Source organism: Myripristis murdjan, chromosome 13 (genome assembly GCF_902150065.1).
Source record: "Myripristis murdjan chromosome 13, fMyrMur1.1, whole genome shotgun sequence".
Lineage (NCBI taxonomy): Eukaryota > Metazoa > Chordata > Actinopteri > Holocentriformes > Holocentridae > Myripristis > Myripristis murdjan.
In genome coordinates, this window is record NC_043992.1 from 37,481,532 (window position 1) to 37,499,251 (window position 17,720).

At 39.2% G+C, this 17,720-nt stretch overlaps 1 protein-coding gene across 3 annotated transcripts in view; it reads right to left on the bottom strand.

The window, feature by feature from the left end:
• cntn5 (contactin 5) overlaps positions 1–17,720 on the bottom strand; it is a 138,378-nt gene that overhangs the window by 76,674 nt on the left and 43,984 nt on the right. The gene's annotated exons all lie outside the window — the stretch shown is intronic.

Consider the following 17,720-nt stretch of genomic DNA (forward strand, 5'->3'; position numbering starts at 1 on the left):
CAGTGAACAAAAAGCATGTCAGCTATTTTTAACACTTTAACACTTTGGGAAAGCTCAAGAAGTAGCCTAACTTTATACAAGCTGCCAAAGGATGGTGTTTTCACACAAATAGGTGTTTGAAAATGTATAGTACACCATGAAAAGATATATACAAAAAATATGTGCGGTAGCTGAAAACTTAGATCATATAACTTAGTAGTTTCATTTTCAGTTTCGACTTTATTTGAACAGGGACAGTGCACATTAATTAACATCTGTAACGGCTGTAAATGTGTCAGTGTTAGCCAAAGCTAATTTTCAACTGTAGTCCCTGGGCCTTGATGTTAAATGGGCAAAAGCTAAAAGAAGAGAAGCCAATTAGAAAGCACAAAGCATGCAGATTAATTAGTTAAAAACAAGGTATAAAAATAAATAAATAAATAAATAAATAAATAAATAAATAAATAAAATAAAATAAAATAAAAGATACATAGAACATAGTAGCTAACAAGCACATTGACCACATAGGTTAGCTGACATATGAACATGAGCAACATGTGTGCAGACAGACAAGCATCAAGTAAGGGTGGCAGCACACAGACTGATGCAGGGGCTCAGACATTTGCGGATACAACATATGTACAACATGTATGCAGACAAACAAACAAAAATCAGGTAAGTATGACAGCGCACACACTGACAGACGCAGGGGCACAGACATTTGCAGAAATGTAAAAGCATAAGCACATGAAGACATATGGACAGGTCAAAAACATGGCATACAAACATGCAAGCAAACAAACAGGTACGGCTGAAAAAAATGCAACACATCTTGTGTGAAATATATTATTCAGTTTTCTTTACAGTTGAAAAAAAAAAAAAGAGAAGGTCAAAAACTTCACGCCCCAGTGTTGTACATGAGGATGGTAGGTAGTGTTTGTGGGAAGGATGGACCAGCAAGCAGGTGTATATTTTGAAAGGAATAACAATTTATTCAGGCCAGCCACGAAAAAAAAAAAAAAAAAAGAACAAAAAACAGTCTCATCCGGTCTCTTTCAGACAAGCAAAATGGGGAAAACAACAAATTTTTGCTGCCTTCAGTACAGCATAGAGCCCTCCATTTCCCAGGAGAGTATGAAACAGGCTAAAGACCAGTCTACTAGTTTCCTCAACCTTTTATACCTGGGCAGCTGCTGCTTTGGCCAATCAGGGAAGGTCTCTGGAATGAATGCCGATCCATCTCAGGTGGCATCACTCTCCCCTCATTAGAGATAAACAATCTTAAATAGTACTCTGACAGGACATTTCTTTAAATTAATCTTCCAGGTGGCACAAAAAACACACATCTTCAGTTATATCATTAATTATTCTTCATTCTATTCTTTGGAACTGATTTTATGGCAAAAGGAAAATACAAACAAATGCACTTTAAAGGGGAAGTGCACTCCTTCTTCTTAAAGGGGCAGGCAGGTCAGCGACTAGAGTCCTTAACACAATTAAATAAACACTTCCCAATCATATGTTCATAGTTTTTATACCTGTTGATGAAATGAGCAAGAGGAATGTGCACCTTCCTCTCAGCATACACACCAACATCAACTTGAGTAAATCACACATAAGGCATGGGGGAAGTGAGCTCCATTACACCCAGTCTTGCTCAGTATAGTGTAAAACAATTTGCAACAACATATGAATATGAAGCAATTTGCAGCTAAATACTGTTAGTTATGTATGCAGGCATCTCATCCGACAGTAACACAGAAACGATTGAAGATAGCAAGAGAAAGGAGGCGCCAAGATTCAGAAGCAGCAGCTCTGAGGGAAATCTGGCATTCACATTCTCCTCTCTCCAGGTACCACGGGTTCACCGCATATACATCACTGTCATCAAAGTCCCAAATTGAATACAACGGTAAATGCAACAGAACAGGAGAGAAACAACTTCCTTTAAAGTGAAAGAGTCCACCGAGGTTCACGATAATATCTTCTGTGAAATGTAAGTTACAGTTGAAGCTGTCACAACTCATCACTGTCACGCGGCACTTCTAATACTGTAGAGGAATGCAATCGCTGTATCTTGTCCTTTATGATAAATATAACAAAATAATAATAATAAATAACAAATATAAAAAAAAAAAAGCTCAAGTCCTAGAGATAGCGAAGCTGTGCTGCAAGGATATAGTGCTTAAAGAAAAAAGATTAGAAGCCTGAAGCTCAACAAGAGTCTAATCAGAAGCCTGGAAAGGGGTGTGGGGTGTGTTTTGCACTACATGATAAAATGCTATGAAAGAACCAAAAAAAAAAAAAAAAAAAAAAAAAAAAAAAAAAGAGAGAAATAATTACGTGCCCCTGGGGATTTGTCAGCTGCAAAAACACTGCTATCTGCAAATGGAGAGTGGGCAATTACTGTATTACTGTACATATTCTGGGGAGAGGCGGGATAGGGAACTCTACTTCAAATTAAAAGTATTGTGAGTTTGAAAATTGATAAGCAAAGCAATTAGTAATTGGTTGGTAATCAGCTGAGTCATTTATCTTGATGAGAATCAGCTCAGTCGAGGTTCAAAAGGCATTCCTGGAGCTGATATCCATGACTGATTGAACAATGCCAGAGCTGTCTTAAAATGTGACAGCTTGAAAACCCCCAAAACCAAATTAAGGAAAATCTGTACATACAAAGATAATAAGCGATTCAGCCTCCGAGGATTAGATATATTCCTTCCTCTTTAAGGCCGATACACTGAAAGTCCCAGTGGAGTAACTTCTCAGAGTAATGAGATACCTCTGCATTAACAAGGCTTTTCATCAAAAATGGACATTCTAGCGTGTTCAGGTGTGATTTATGCACATTTTATTAAACAAATGTCTCAGTAATACAATGCTGAAGAAATTATTAAATTATTATTATTAAATTATTAACGTTTATCCGATCTCTGGAAAAAAAAATGCCCCTAGACATGGTTTTATGAATGTTCTCAAAATGTATGCTTTCAAAACAGCTTTTTAAACTAGTTGCTCTCATCGGTTTTACTGCCTCTTCATTCTGACTATTGTTCTCTGCTCTTTCCATGATTTGTTGACATGTATGTCTGAATTAATTCTTTTTTTGTTAATTTCTATTGTTTCTATTGTTTTATAACTCTGGATGACGCCCATTTTCTTGTGCTCTTGTACACATCAACTGCTTGTCTGATCCTCTCTTGTACACATCATGTTTTCCTTGTATATTTCCTGCATGCAATGCCTGTATTTGTAATTTTGATATGTACTTGTAATGTTTGTGTTGCTTTGTGTATCAGAAGTGTGGTAGTCTCTGTAGGGACAAAGAAACCTACTGAAGTTGTTTAAAAGGAAATTTGCTAACAGAAAAAAGGGTTGTGGACAAGGTTTCTTGTCCACAACACAAAGCCATCCTTTTTAGCGAAGATCAAAGCGAACCTATGAATTGAACAGGATTAAAAGCTGACTGCAACTGAAGGAGCAGTAATTTGGGGATATAGTGGGCACATTTTCTGGGGCTTTTCATTCAATTACTTTCAGATCCTCTAAAACAGATGAGAACAGGAGTGATATGAATCTGTTACAGGCTCGTGGTTTTGTCTGGGTAAAACACTCAAAGGTAAAAACTTTTCATTTGGAACCTACGGCATTAAATTGAAATCATCACATCCTAACAAACAGAGCTGCTTTAGCTGTCCTCTTCATGCAGGAGGCTTCTCAACATCTCACGTGGCGTTTCTTTGAAAGCCATAACTTGATGATTTGATTCTGCACACTCATCTATCCTCCGATCCTTTATATGATATAAATAGGCCCAGGGTTATTCTGTTGATTGTCATGTGATATTTGTGCTAATACCTCTGCAAGCCAGCATTTTTCACTACTGTTCTGTCAGGAGCAAGTTAGAAAATGTCTGACTTTTTCTGGTGGAGTAACATATTTTAGTTCAGGCTGGGGCTAAATCCTTACAAATACAGCATATTATAAAAGAAAGAGTCTTTTGTCTGTTTGACTGGTGAAGCCGACAAGCACTCGCTCTTGCCAGCTGTCACCTTCATCTGATAAAAGCAATGACCCTTGCAGATCTCACTGATCCCTATCTTTCAGAGGGTGCGAAATCGGAAACACTTGTCGTTGAAAAGCTGCATCCTGCTCTATTTCAGGGAGTTTCGGAGCGAGGCCATGACTCATCATTCCAGGTCTTAACATCGCTTTCATGATGACATCACCAAAGGAGGAAATGGTCATTTTATACATGGGCAAAGTCTTACTCTTTTAACCCTATAAAGCCTGAACTATGAAAGAATTGGCAGAAAATTCAAATTTTTTGAAACTGAACCCTTTATTTAGTCCTATAACAAAATATATATATTTTAAAAAAATGCAAAAAATATGTTATTACACGACCTTTCTGGTGTATGACATATGATATGTACTTGAAGTGCCAATGGTATGGTCCAGGGCGAACAGGGGAAGTGTTCAAAGGTATACAACAGTATTTTGGTCAAGTATTGATTAAACTGAAAATGAAAAACGGAATTGAAAATGTGTATCATATATGATACAAATGGCTTTATAGGGTTAAAGATTTTTAAACTTTTTTTTTTTTTTTTTTTTTTGGCATTTCTGCTTCATCTGACAGTCACAGTAGAGAGAGACAGGAAAGGATTGGGAAGGGGCGGCGAGATGCAGCAAATGGCCTGAAGTTGGATTTGAACACAGGAAGCTGCAATCAGGACTCAGCCTTAACACGTGGCGCGCGCTCTTACCACGGCGACCCAGCTTATTCTTTTTAATGCGGACTTGGTTACACCCTCACTGATCTGTGTTACGTCCAACTGTCTACCCGTGGGAATATTTCTGGGTAGATAACTTTTATACTTATGTGAATCCAACAGCATCAAACTTGGGCATACAATATTTTGAGATTGCTGTTATTACAGTGACCAACCAAGAACTACCTCTTCATCATCACACAGACCTCCAAAGTGATTTGGAGCTGGGTTTCCATCACCTTGCCAGAAGAGTGGGAAAATGGACTGCGGTGCAAAATTGTTGCTTCAAGCTAGTTCCAAAGCCAAAACTGACTGCCTTACTTCACTGGATTTACTGCGGATGTCTTTATTTGTTGTATATTCTGTTGACATAAAGCTGATAAAACACATATTAAAAAGATGTCAGTAGTGCCAGTATTTCAAGGCAAAAATTATTGGCAAACACAGACCAGAACCGCTTTTAATTTTAACCGTAGACGATAAAAAAAGAATGAAGACAGGAGGTGCCCTGGGACCATGTCAGTTGTTCACTGCTTTGAGACAAGTGACTTTTTGAATAATTGAATAAACAAGAGGAGAACAAGGTGAAGCTGGTGGATAAGCAGAGGCATGAGGCACGGCATGGGCAGAGACACGAGTGAGCGACATTGTGGCCATGGCATCCACTTGTATTACTGTACGGTAATGCAAGTAATACAAGTGTCACAGCACAGGAGACAATGTATGAGTCTTTGGCTTGCCTGCAGCCTCCGGACTGTAGTGTGAAAATTAATTAGAATAACATAAGTAGGTGAGACGCTCATGGGGGCTCAAGTAGACGGACATGATTAGCCATAGCCTGTAAGATTAATGAAGACCTTCACAGGGAGATTATATTGACTGAAGCTGATTATGCTTGAGACCATTTACTCGGCGGAATATCATTACAGATAGAACAATCCATATATCATATGCAACCTCACCTCACCCCCTATCAGAGCCGACTTCTTACTAAAACCCAGTCTTTTTTCCTGATCCTTGGTGCACTGTGGGGATTTTATGAGTGCAAAATGAGTTGCTTCAACCTTGCCAGAGCAACAATGACACTGCAACAGTGTAATATGATGTATGGTGGTAATGCTGTTATGTCTCACAAGGAGGATTCAGGCGCTCTCTAGCTGGTATGCCCTGTCCTTATGAATGCCGTTTCGTTATAATAAGATATCCTCGCAGAGAGTCGCGCATACAGAACAGTGCACTCCTCCTGCAAAAAAATATCACTAAATCAGATCTGTTTTGGCTGTTTTCGGCTTCTTCAGTCCCAAGCAAATGAAAAGATGTGAGTTTTTTTTTTGATTGACTAAAGGTGCAAAGGCACTTGACAGCAAGGTTTTAACTCTCACATTCTGGCTGCAGCATTCAGTCTCATATTATTGCACTCCTGTACTGTGAAACGCCTGCATGCAAAATCCCTGGGTATTGATTTAAGAGTTGATCACTGCACACACCAAACAAGAATGATTGCCAAGGCTTGGGTGCTGTGGCCAACTGCTCTTGCTTACAGAAATCAACACAGTTTTGTTTAGTTTTTTTTTTTTTTTTTTCTCCTGCTGGACCCAAGTGGTGAGCCCAAGAGAATCTGTCACTGTTCAAGTTTGCTTGCCAGTTGGAAAATATCCATCAGGCTCTGGTGCATAGCCCAAAAACAGGTCCCAAACTTGGATTTTGCAGGTTCCTCTTTACATACTAAAACCTTATAGCATTGTGATGACTGATTAATGCATCACACTAGAATCAAATGTTTGGGCCACTGAGAAATTAGTATGTGCAAAAGACACAGGTAGTTGACAATCAACTTCAATATTCTTCTTCCTCTTCTTCTTATTTATTTTGCTAGCCACTATGTCTTAAAAATGACTTAAGCTCTGTTATTATTTCTTTTTTTTTCTTTTTTTTGTTACATTTATTTTGCCAGGTTGTATGTATTCACCGCATGGTCCAGCTCCGTGCACTGCATGCAAATACCCATCCAATTCCCCATAGGAAACCATATTTCTGGTGCATGACTCCTTTGCCCTTGGTGAAAATGACTTCATGCATCACTTATACAGCACTACACATCTATATTCCCCGTAGCCCACTTTTAATATTGAGATACATTCAGAGTTAGTCTAGGCACCGTTGAATTACCATACCGCACTTAACACTCTAAGCAACGTTGTAGTTCAATCAGAGGTGGACTGGGGGAGAAAAAATAGCCCTAGACATCGTGCCTGCCCAGCCCACTTTCAGACTTGAGAGAAATCTAATTGTGCTGCCCTCTTTGCTTACCCTGTGCTGTAAATACGTACGGAAGAGAAAAAGGACAAAACACTGGATAAGGGTAGAGAGGGAAACAGAATGGATGGGCTACTGTACTAAAGGAGAACCTTTTTGGAGCATTCAGAGTGAACAGTAGGTCAACAGACTATTCTACAAGCCATCAGTCAAAAGTATCATAGTAGACGAAGACCACATCTCAGCCCGGGGAAGTGCTGCTCACGGCTCCTGCTGCTGATAACACTGAAAACCAGTTAGAAGTGCAGCAATCTTGTTAAAAGGTGAAACATTTCTGATAGCTGTGCGGGCTAAAAACAGGCTCTACACTGTTTCATCTAAAGGGACTACAACTATTTTAAGGATTCTTCTCTCACACCTATAGCCAGGGGTTAGTCAAATAATTACCGTGCAACACAAACAACAGTCGCTCAGAACCAAAATCCTTGACATTCTGGTGGCAACAAGATGAAAACTGTTCTTTTTGTTTGTTTTTTCCGTGGTTCTTTAAAAATCTGTTTGCAGCACTGACGGCAAAATGTTTTACAGCAGTTTGAAGGTTTGGTCGTTGCTGAGGCACGGCTCAGCTGTGTGTGGACGGATGGTGAAAGGGAGCAGAGTTCCTTCAGGAGATCTGATAAAAGTCCACTGAGAGCCATCCTTCTACAATGACCCAGCAGCAATGAGCTCAGAATATTTCTCCCAAGGCCAAAAAAAAAAAAAAAAAAAGACAGTGAACAAAAGTAAAGGCCTGTCTTTGCTTGTTATGAAGACAACAACATGCCTGAGGACAAAACAGATCCATGAAGTGTATCGGGCTAAGTGTTGGGCTTTCTATGTGATGGCCATTCAACTTCATTTGTCTGCTTTGTGTTACATTTCCCGGCTCTCATTATACAAAATATATGAATTCATAAACAGACTCGTATACAGTGCATACAACAGGCAGAATGTGAAAAATGATTGCCCACATTGGCTCTTCTGATAAAATATGTATATGTGCTGTTTTCTGGAAAATTAAAAGAAGAGGGTTGTTTCATTTTGTATGCACAAATATTGGAAGCGGGATAAAGCCCTAAATTCACTTTTTTCAGCTATTAATCAGTGTTCTGGGCAATTTCATGATGAAACACATCCATGGGCACAGTAATCCTGATAATACATTACATAAATTGTTTTCTAGGATTTTGTGTGCAAACGTTCATCTTCCATCAAGTTACCACCCTAAAGGTCAGCGACAGCGTAGGGGGGCGTGACTCCACACGAGCTCCAGTTGTCTTAGGGAATGTGAATGTATACAGCGAGCTTTCAAAATAGTTGGACAGCAAAGTATGTTTTGATACAGCATGGAAAAAAGTATTGGGCCACCTACACATTACACCTGCAGGAGCTTTTCTGACATCCCATTCTAAACCCATAGGCATTAATGTGGAGTTGGTCCCACCTTTGCAGCTGGAACAGCTTCCACTCTTCTGGGAAGGCTTTCTACAAGATTTTGGAGAGTGTCTGTGGGAATTTTTTGCCCGTTCATCCAGAAGAGCCTTTGTGAGCTCAGACTCTGATGTTGGACCAGAGGGCCCGGCTCACAGTCTCTGTTCTAGTTCATCCCAAATGTGTTGGAGGTGTGCGGGCCGCTCAAGTTCTTCCACCCCAAACTCAGCCGGCCACGCCTTTATGGAGCTGCTCTGTGCACTGGGGCACAGTCATGCTGTGACAGGAAAGGGCCTTTGCAGTTACTGAGTCAGCAGAGCGTTGGCCACTTTTACGCACTATGCATGCTCTGTGGTGCTGCCCCCTGGTGGCTGAGTTGCTGTGGTTCCTAAATGCTTCCACTTTGCAATAATCACTTCACAAACTTCACAACTGACTTGTTGCAGCGGTGGCTTGCTATTACATTACTATTACAGCACCACACTGGAATTCAGTGAGCTCTTTATAATGAGCCATTCTTTCAAATGTTTGTAAAGGCAGACTGCATGGCTAGCTGCTTGACTTTATACACCTGTGGCAATGGGGCTGAATGAAACACCTGAATTCAATGATTAACATGTGGCCTAATACTTTTGTCCATATTGTCTATGCTTGCTCCATGGTCCTATGATGTGTATTGATACCACTGAATTGGATGTGAATTGGGTGTGTAATGATACCATCACTGTGAGATTTAAGTGCAGTGTCTATGTTTTAACTTTTAATTGAATCATTTGATCAGTGTTTTGGACATGAACCCAGTGCTTAATCATACTTACAGGAGTACACCAAGTTTTCATGCAGTTGGCCTGTTGGACTACTTCCCCGTTATATTTGTGCTGATCCATCAATAATCAATGTCCATTGAAATAAAATTTAACCATTATAATTCTGATAAAGAATCGTTTTGGATAATTGGATAAAGTAAAAATCCCAATTATTTGCTGATTATAGCTTCACTAAAATCACTAGACACTAAAACCATCTTACTTTTCTTCGTTTACATCATGATATCATTATGAAGTTAATAATATGTTTCGTTTTTATTTTTGTGGCCACTGGTCAGAATAAGGAAGCAATCATAAGATATCCCTTTGAGCTCTGCTACCATCCCATGACCTTTTTCTATTTGACACTTTACAGACTAAATTGATTATATTAAAGAATAATTGATTAATAAGTGCAGCCCTACATTATGTCATGAGAACAAACACCACACTTTAGTATACAGTATTGAGTGACAGGCGGCAATGTTGATATTAAAATGAACAGTGACTTGCAGGTCAGACCAATTCACATCAATATCTTGTTAATATCTTAATGTTGTGTGCTCTTCTCAACCTTAATGCATTTCGACGTGGCACATGTTGACCGCACTTGGCTCCAGATCATGCTGGTGTACCATTAAGTCAATAACTGTCTAAATGACAAAATAAACAAAGAGTCTGCAATATCACTCTACCTTTGTTAATTTATGGCTGCAATAATGGGAGATTTTAGCACTTGTTTTAACATACCGATTTCTCCAAAGTTCAAAGAGTATACTGAGGGGGAAAAATGCATCATGGATCAAATGACTGTTATATCACATATTATTAGTGTCAGTAGTGAGTGATAATGCTGCACTGTATGCAGTATGAGGTGCATTTTACTTCCAAATTTTAGTGAATTTCAAATAATAAATGTGGCCAAGATGTTCACTGATATTTTTATTTTCAATTACACTTGTAATGTCATATGCAATGCTATACTGTGACAGATGAGATGTCATGATGTTAGCTGTTGCCTGACATTGGCATTCTAATATCAGCAATAGTAGCTAAAGGTAACATAAAAATAACGATGAGCTGACTATTGGTATTTTTTTTTTTTGGTTCAAAGGGGAAATGGTGAAATGAGAGTGTTTCGACAGACTCCTGACATTTTTAAGAAGTGCAACCTATAACCATATAGATCAATATACTCTATACTATATTGTTGCCATTTTCTCTTTAGCAAAAAGAGAAAAGAGCAAGAGGGAAAAAAATCAATCCCCAATAGAGCACCATAGTACCTGTGAGAAACATTCCATGCATTTTTTCTGAGATGCAATTATCTTTCAAAGGAGGAAGAAAATGGGAGGTGATATGGTAACAGAGGGCTAAGAGATACCTGGAACGAACGAGCAGAGCAAACGCTGTCAACTGTATGCAACCGAGGAGGCAGTGTGCGACCGAATCCTGAGATGAAAAATCAATGGACGGAATTGACTCAGCAGAAACAAATTAACTGCCCACAACACTCAGAGCCTGTTTATAAACTTGATAAACCCGTTGAGTGCTTGAAGAACAGAAAACAGAAACTAGAGATAAAGATTTCGTCAGCAATGTACGGGCATTTGCAGAGCTCGACGGAGGGGAAAGAAAATATATAAATATAAAGGTAGAGAAAGCTATGGTATATAAAAGCTTCATTTATTCATGACGACAAGTTTGTTTCTCCCACAGCTACTCCTCTCGGCTTGTGCGGGACGTTTTATGAGATTGTAATGTTATTCTAGACATAGTTCTGACATGTGATTAAAGAAATATAAGAGCATTTGATTTTGAAGCTGCATAGTAAAAAGGGGGAGATGTTTCTTTATTGATTGTCTGTGTGTTACTTCAGTCATTTATTGGCAAACATGAACATGTTGCTCACTGATATCTAGAAGGATACTCCCTGCTTATATTAAATGAACCTATAAGTTTTGATAGAGTGGTGTGGTCTGTGCTCGTTCCTGTTTCTTCATGGTTAGACTACTGTAAATATCTCCATTTCAACATTTAGTCATGTGTTAAGAGTTAAAATCTTGTTTTTTCTTAAAATGAGTGAACAAATCTGCCAGTGGGATGAGATAACACCACCTGTTCCCAGTGCAGTTTAACTTCTTTCAGGATTTTTTTCTGGGAGCTGGTATTGAAACAAGGCAGATCAGTGCACTAGTATCAAGAAAATGACACCTCACTGGAGAAAATTAGCATTATAAACAAGTGGGATTATGTCATCCCACTGTTTTGAGAAAAACATTTTTTTTTTTTTTTTTAACACTGAATATGAGACGGATGAATGACTTGTTAGGGTGGAGATGTTTGGCAGAGTACTGGAACCTTTTTTTAAATTCTGGCAACAGACAAAAGTATCACATCACAGCTTGAACAAAACGCAGCGGAAAGGCTCTCAGATACACACAAGCCAAAACACACCACTGTAATTCTGGCATCTCTCGACGGATGAGTCCCCAGGTTTAGAATCAAGCTTTACTGATCACTTTTGAGAAAGAGTTAGTTGTGGCCGCCATCTGTTAATTCGCTATAAGAAAGAACACAGCCCGAGCTCCTCAGTCGGTGTCCTTTCGGCTGCTCCAAAGTCTAGGCTTAAGATTAGGGGTGACAGGGTTTCTGCCATCAAAGCCCCAAGGCTTTAGAGCAAGCTGCCTGAGGCGTTAAGCGTAGAAGAATTGGTATCATCTTTTAAATCGCTTCTTAAAACCTGTTTTTATAGCATTGCTTTGATGGGGTGTGTTTAACCCTTTATTCTTTCTTTTTTTTTTTTTTTTTTTTTTTTTTTTTTGCCTATGAGGTCACATTCGTAGTTGGTGCATGTACTCGTAATATGACTTGTAACATTATGCTGACCCTGGGGCAGTTCAGGGGAGGATATTCAAATTACCCCCCTCTTGTGCCTGTCCACTGGATTGCCAGGTTTCTGGCATGAGTAAGTTAAGAGAAGCACTTTGATTGAGCCTTTGATTTTGATCAATTCTGTAGGCCTAAAAAGAAACAGCTAAGATCAAATAGGCTGAAAAGCTGTGCCACATTTCATTAGGCCCATAATAGGCTAAACTATTTTTGTATTTAATTTGATTTCAATCTCAAGTGCTGTAATTTGGAAATGTCTTAAGGCCAAGAGGTTGCTAATGCCCCGTATAATATCAGTCTAGCTGAATAAAAAGAAGTTGTTGTCTTTATAGTGGGCACTGAAAGCAAGCCTAATCAAAAACACAGCATGGTTGCTGTACTTCCACTGCCCTTTCTCCAGAGTAGACCTCGCTCAGTAGAAGAGATCAGACAGCACTTTGGGATGTGAGGGAACGCCTCCTTTTGGGGAAAAATCTGTCTCGCTTTCTTGCTTGAGGGGTGCCTGGTGCAGGGGTTTTCAAAGCAGGGTCCTGGGACCCCCAGGGGTACTCAGAAAACTGAGGAATACTTTAATTTCACAATTAATTAACTCATAAGAAACTATTACAATACTATAAATGTGTAAGTGACTATTTAAACATTACATTTTAATATTACCACTCTAAAGCTCTAAAGCTAGGTGTCATACCTTTACCTGTCAGGGTTCCTGCGGCAAAATTACTTCCAATAGGCTAAATCAAAGAAATTAAGAAAAATTTGATAATAACCATTTTATCATTATCACTATCACTATTGTTGGTGGTGGCAGTAGTACATGTAGCTGTGGTAGTAGTAGTAGTAGTGTTAAAATTAAAAACAAACACAAAAAATACTTGCGTCTAGGGTTTTTCTCACAGATTGGGCACTTTATGACTGCCACATGCCCGAGGTCAGAGTAAATGAGAAACACTGTGGTTACAACAGTGATATGCAGAAGCCCTAAAAGACAAGGTGGAATGCTTTTTATTATGTTCCACGTAGGAGATAATCTCTCGTACGCATGACCTAATATATCCTTTGTAGAAGGTACTATCTACTACATAGAAAGCATTTCATTTAAGGAAATTGTATTAAAAAAATAAATAAATTACAGGCAACCAACAAAACAACTGAGTCAGTGTTTACCATCTACAAATTCTGCTGTGACTGCACTGTTATTGTGTGAAGAGTCTCTTCAAATATATGATACCATCATCATTAGTTGAAACCATCTCCAAAAACACAGATTCACCCTAACAGGGGACATACTGGTGACATATTTGTGAGGTATATATTCATGTCTGGGTGCTGTACGGGTCTGTTCTGCATGAACTGCACATGAAGAGAAGAGAGGAAGACCAGAGAAGCCAGTCTGATCTCTTCTATTACAAAAATGTCAGCGTGCGTCATGTAGTGGGGAGTGCGCTTATCCTGCCAACCCCATCATACGCCTCCCCAGATAACACCAGGATAGCAACATCTATCTATCTATCTGTACATGTGTGTGTGTGTGTGTGTGTTTGTATGTGAAATATTTGTTGTTTGCAGCTCATTTACAGAATGCCACTTTTAATAATAATGTAAGACACTTTCTGAATCTTGTCACAAAACGTGGCCTGGTTTTACTAATTGAAATATGCTGAAAAACATGTGGGAGTAGTTGTTTCTGCTAAATTCAGGCCGAACAAATCCACGAGACATTTTTTTTTATGGATATGATTGATTTTGATCATTGAGTATTAGATACAGCCTAATGAGCCTGAAGATACAGGTTTCTGCACAAAATGTGATATTTAAATATAGAAACAGAAATTTAATTACAGATAGTCATGTAATGACAATCTTAAAATCTTTCATTTAAATACACATGACACAAAACAGACACACCACACACACTACAGACCGCCTACAGTAGGAATGTGGTGGATACACACCGTCTGTGGCTCATACTGGCTGAGCAGCCATGCACTGCTCTCACGTGGAAACTTGCCCGGCGTGCAATGGCCAGAACAGTTCATAAAAACATTTTAATAGCGATCTCACAGTGCCATTATGGTTGACAGCAGACATTTATTTAGTTAGTTAAGTGTGAAGGTAAAACCTTGTTTATGCTGGATTTGGCTAAACCTCAATGGCCTTTGTATCCTGCACTAAGCCCCTCATTCTGCAAGCCATTCACAGGCTACTCTGAAAACAGCCTAATTGTCGTAATTTCTCATGAGGGGAAAGACAGAATTAAGTTTGCCTCTTCCAAATAAAGCCAAGACTTTCATTAATTTAGCACAGGCTATTAAAACCCCTATTCCAAAAAAGAAATTCATGCAGTGGCCCTGAAAGGCAAGGTGTTTTTTTTTTTTTTTTTTTGGTACTATCTCCTACATAGGAGTCAAAAATGCCTTGCCTTCCAGGGCAAGGCATTTTTCCATAGTAATAATTAAATAAAGTGGGATAATGGGGACAGAGTTACTTTTAAGAACTCCATGAAATGCTGTTTTCATCCAAATGGATGCCATTAAACTCAAGACAAATATGTTATTACAATAACACAAATTGCAACTGAATCAGTCCATTTTAGGTCTAAATATCCACTGAAACTGAAATAGCATTTTTGTAGATGTTCCTCTGGACTTACACAAGGCCCCAGGCAATCACTGCCCTGCTACTTGTGACTAAGGACAGCCCTGACTATTTCTTTTTTCCCAATGAGACTAGTTTCCTGTAGTCGTTTTGAATCAAATGGAATTTGAGAGACATTTGACTCTCAGGCAAACAATGTGTAACACAGAAAATATTCTACAGAACTTGTTGATTCCATATCCAATTTTCCTACTGCTCTGTGCAAGATGCTGGGAGAAACATCACTGCATCTATTCAGCCGTGGCCTTTGCCTTCATCTCACACAGCGCAGATACACCCACTCCAGTTGAAACATTATTTCTGACTTATACCTAGAGTGTCTGTTGGTATGAAAAACATCAAATAATAATTGTATTTCACAGTGCAGTTCAAGAGTCTATTTTCTTCGTCTGACTCTATAGAGACTCGTTCAATACTTGATTTTCATTGACTGGAGGAGGCATTTCTGCATGTAATACCTGGCGTAAAACCTTCAATTAAAATGTCCTCAATTAAAATGATGAGCAGCATTCACGGGAACTGGAAACGGCTTTTTTCATGCTGCCTCATTCCTGGGTCTCGCTGGGTGTTTAGCAGGGCAGCATAACAGACAATCCAAAGACGCCATCAGTGGTTTAAATCCTTCACGGAATGAAATTTTGCTCCTGTACATCACGTCGTGAGGTGCCTCAAGTGCACAGAAACCAACAGCATTTCACCAGCGCTGCAATATGCTGATCTGTGCCAAAACGCACCACAATATCCTGTCCTGTGCTGTGTCTGACTCTATCAGAAGTCGAAAGTTGAGTTGAAAGTGCTGTAAATGACAGAGGAATTTTTAAAAAGTAGCAGCTGCTAGAATCAGTGAGGAATAGCATCACTTTGACGCTCGCTCTGTCACTAGGACGTTCCTGTAATTGAATTAAAAAGGGACAGAATCAGGCTATTGTTATATTAGGTAATCTGCACTGAAAATATACCTCGGTCTGCCCCGGTCCAGGTTTTTTTCTCAATGTAGAAGCCTCATGCTACATTCACATAACGAGCGATGGAGCAAAAGGCAGTGAGTCATTTTCAATGGATGCCAGCGACATGAAGCTACAAATGCATGCCTGACACATGTCGCTGCGTGGCTGCGCTGTGACAGGCGACAGAAAGGTGAGCTGGCATCAGCCAATCAGTTGTAAATAAAGTTGTTCATCTCCCTGTTCTACTATTTCTCCAAAGTTCCCCTTGCTACCAGAAAATATGAGGGGTAGGGCTGGGCGATACAGACAAAATCAAATATCACAATATGTTTAACCAAATACCTTGATATTGATATTTTGACAATATTGTAGGAATGACTACTGGGAGGTTCATCTAAATATTTACACAATGAGATTTTTGATAAATGAGATTTTGGATAAATGCCAGCAGCTAAAGGCAAATAACAGAACAGCTAGAACAGTCAGGTAACTTCAGAAAATTGTTACTGTAATGCAGCTTTTAGAGCCAGGAGAGGACAAAACTTACGCCATATCATGATGTTATGATATCCAAAATCCCAGACGATATCTAGTGTCATATCACATTATTGATCTAATGTTGATATATCGTCATCAATTGCCCAGCCCTGATGGAGGATTAACAAATTCTTAATAACCACTGTTAACCAACTTAATTCATGATGCACAAGCCCATGACAACATTAATTACATCAAGTGACACTTGATAGGAGACTCTGCAGCAGCAGCACAGCCTCCTGGCACTTCACTGCTTCGTAGCTTTGTCCCAGACCATGGGAGACGTGGCCTCATCAGGCAACACACAAGCAAACAGTATTCCCGTTTTTGTTTGTAGCACAATATGGTTTTCAGCGCACTGAAATCACTCATGGTTAACCCATGTGATTATGAGCCAATAGAACCCAGTGGTGCAAGCCGCCACAGCATGCCACCAGGTAAAAGGCATTAAATATCCACTGTCTGAAACATCTGCTGATTATCCTTAGAAAAATAATCACTGACATGACAATTAGGCACAGTATGGTTCACAGGTAAAATTATGATTCATCTCACCACATCTGCATATGAACAGTTCTGTGAATATAACTATTTTGCATTTTTAAAATACGGAGGACTTTCAGGCGGCCTTTTTTTTTTTTTTTAACCAAAATGGGAATATTGCATTTTGGAGTGAAACCCCTCAAATCTTTATCCTGCCAGACAGTCTGACAGCCAAACACCTTGAACTCCAGAGAATCAACCAGCTCCTTTATTGTTATGACTCCCACTGGTGATTTTAATGGTGCACTTGAAAAATACAAGTGTCACATGGCAACAGAGGCAAATAATTATTCCAAATGGGTTCGCATGTAACCTGTTAGCCACAAAACCTGAGGTTGACATCTTAAATGCAAAGCTGTGATGCACTCGGTAGGCACAGTGGAGCACAAAGGCAGCTGCTTTCAAGGTAAATTCCAAAAAGCATTTTAATATCCCTTGTGTTGTGTTGTTAAGGTTTTTACGGGACAACTAATAGATATCCATTTCTTCAACCGTTTACCACTGTGCCAGCGAAGACAAGCCTGCTTACTTTATCTGACCCTTTTTAAAAAAAAAAAAAAAATTAAAACCAGTTCTATTGTTGAAAGCATAAATAAATATGCAACAGTAGCATAATTGTTTTTCATGCTCCTGAACCGGCATGTGTTATGAGCTTAATCAGCAGCACTTAACATTTCCGCCGCTGATCTTTTCATGTATGGCTCAGACATACCTTTGAAGAGTTCTGCAGAAAACATTAAGCCTGTTTTATGCTCTCATTTGTAATGCAAAGTTCCAGGATTTCAACATCTTCAGACAGCAATGCGCAATCTGCAATCAAGTGAAGATCCTGGCAAAAATGCTAAACTAAAAACCACAAG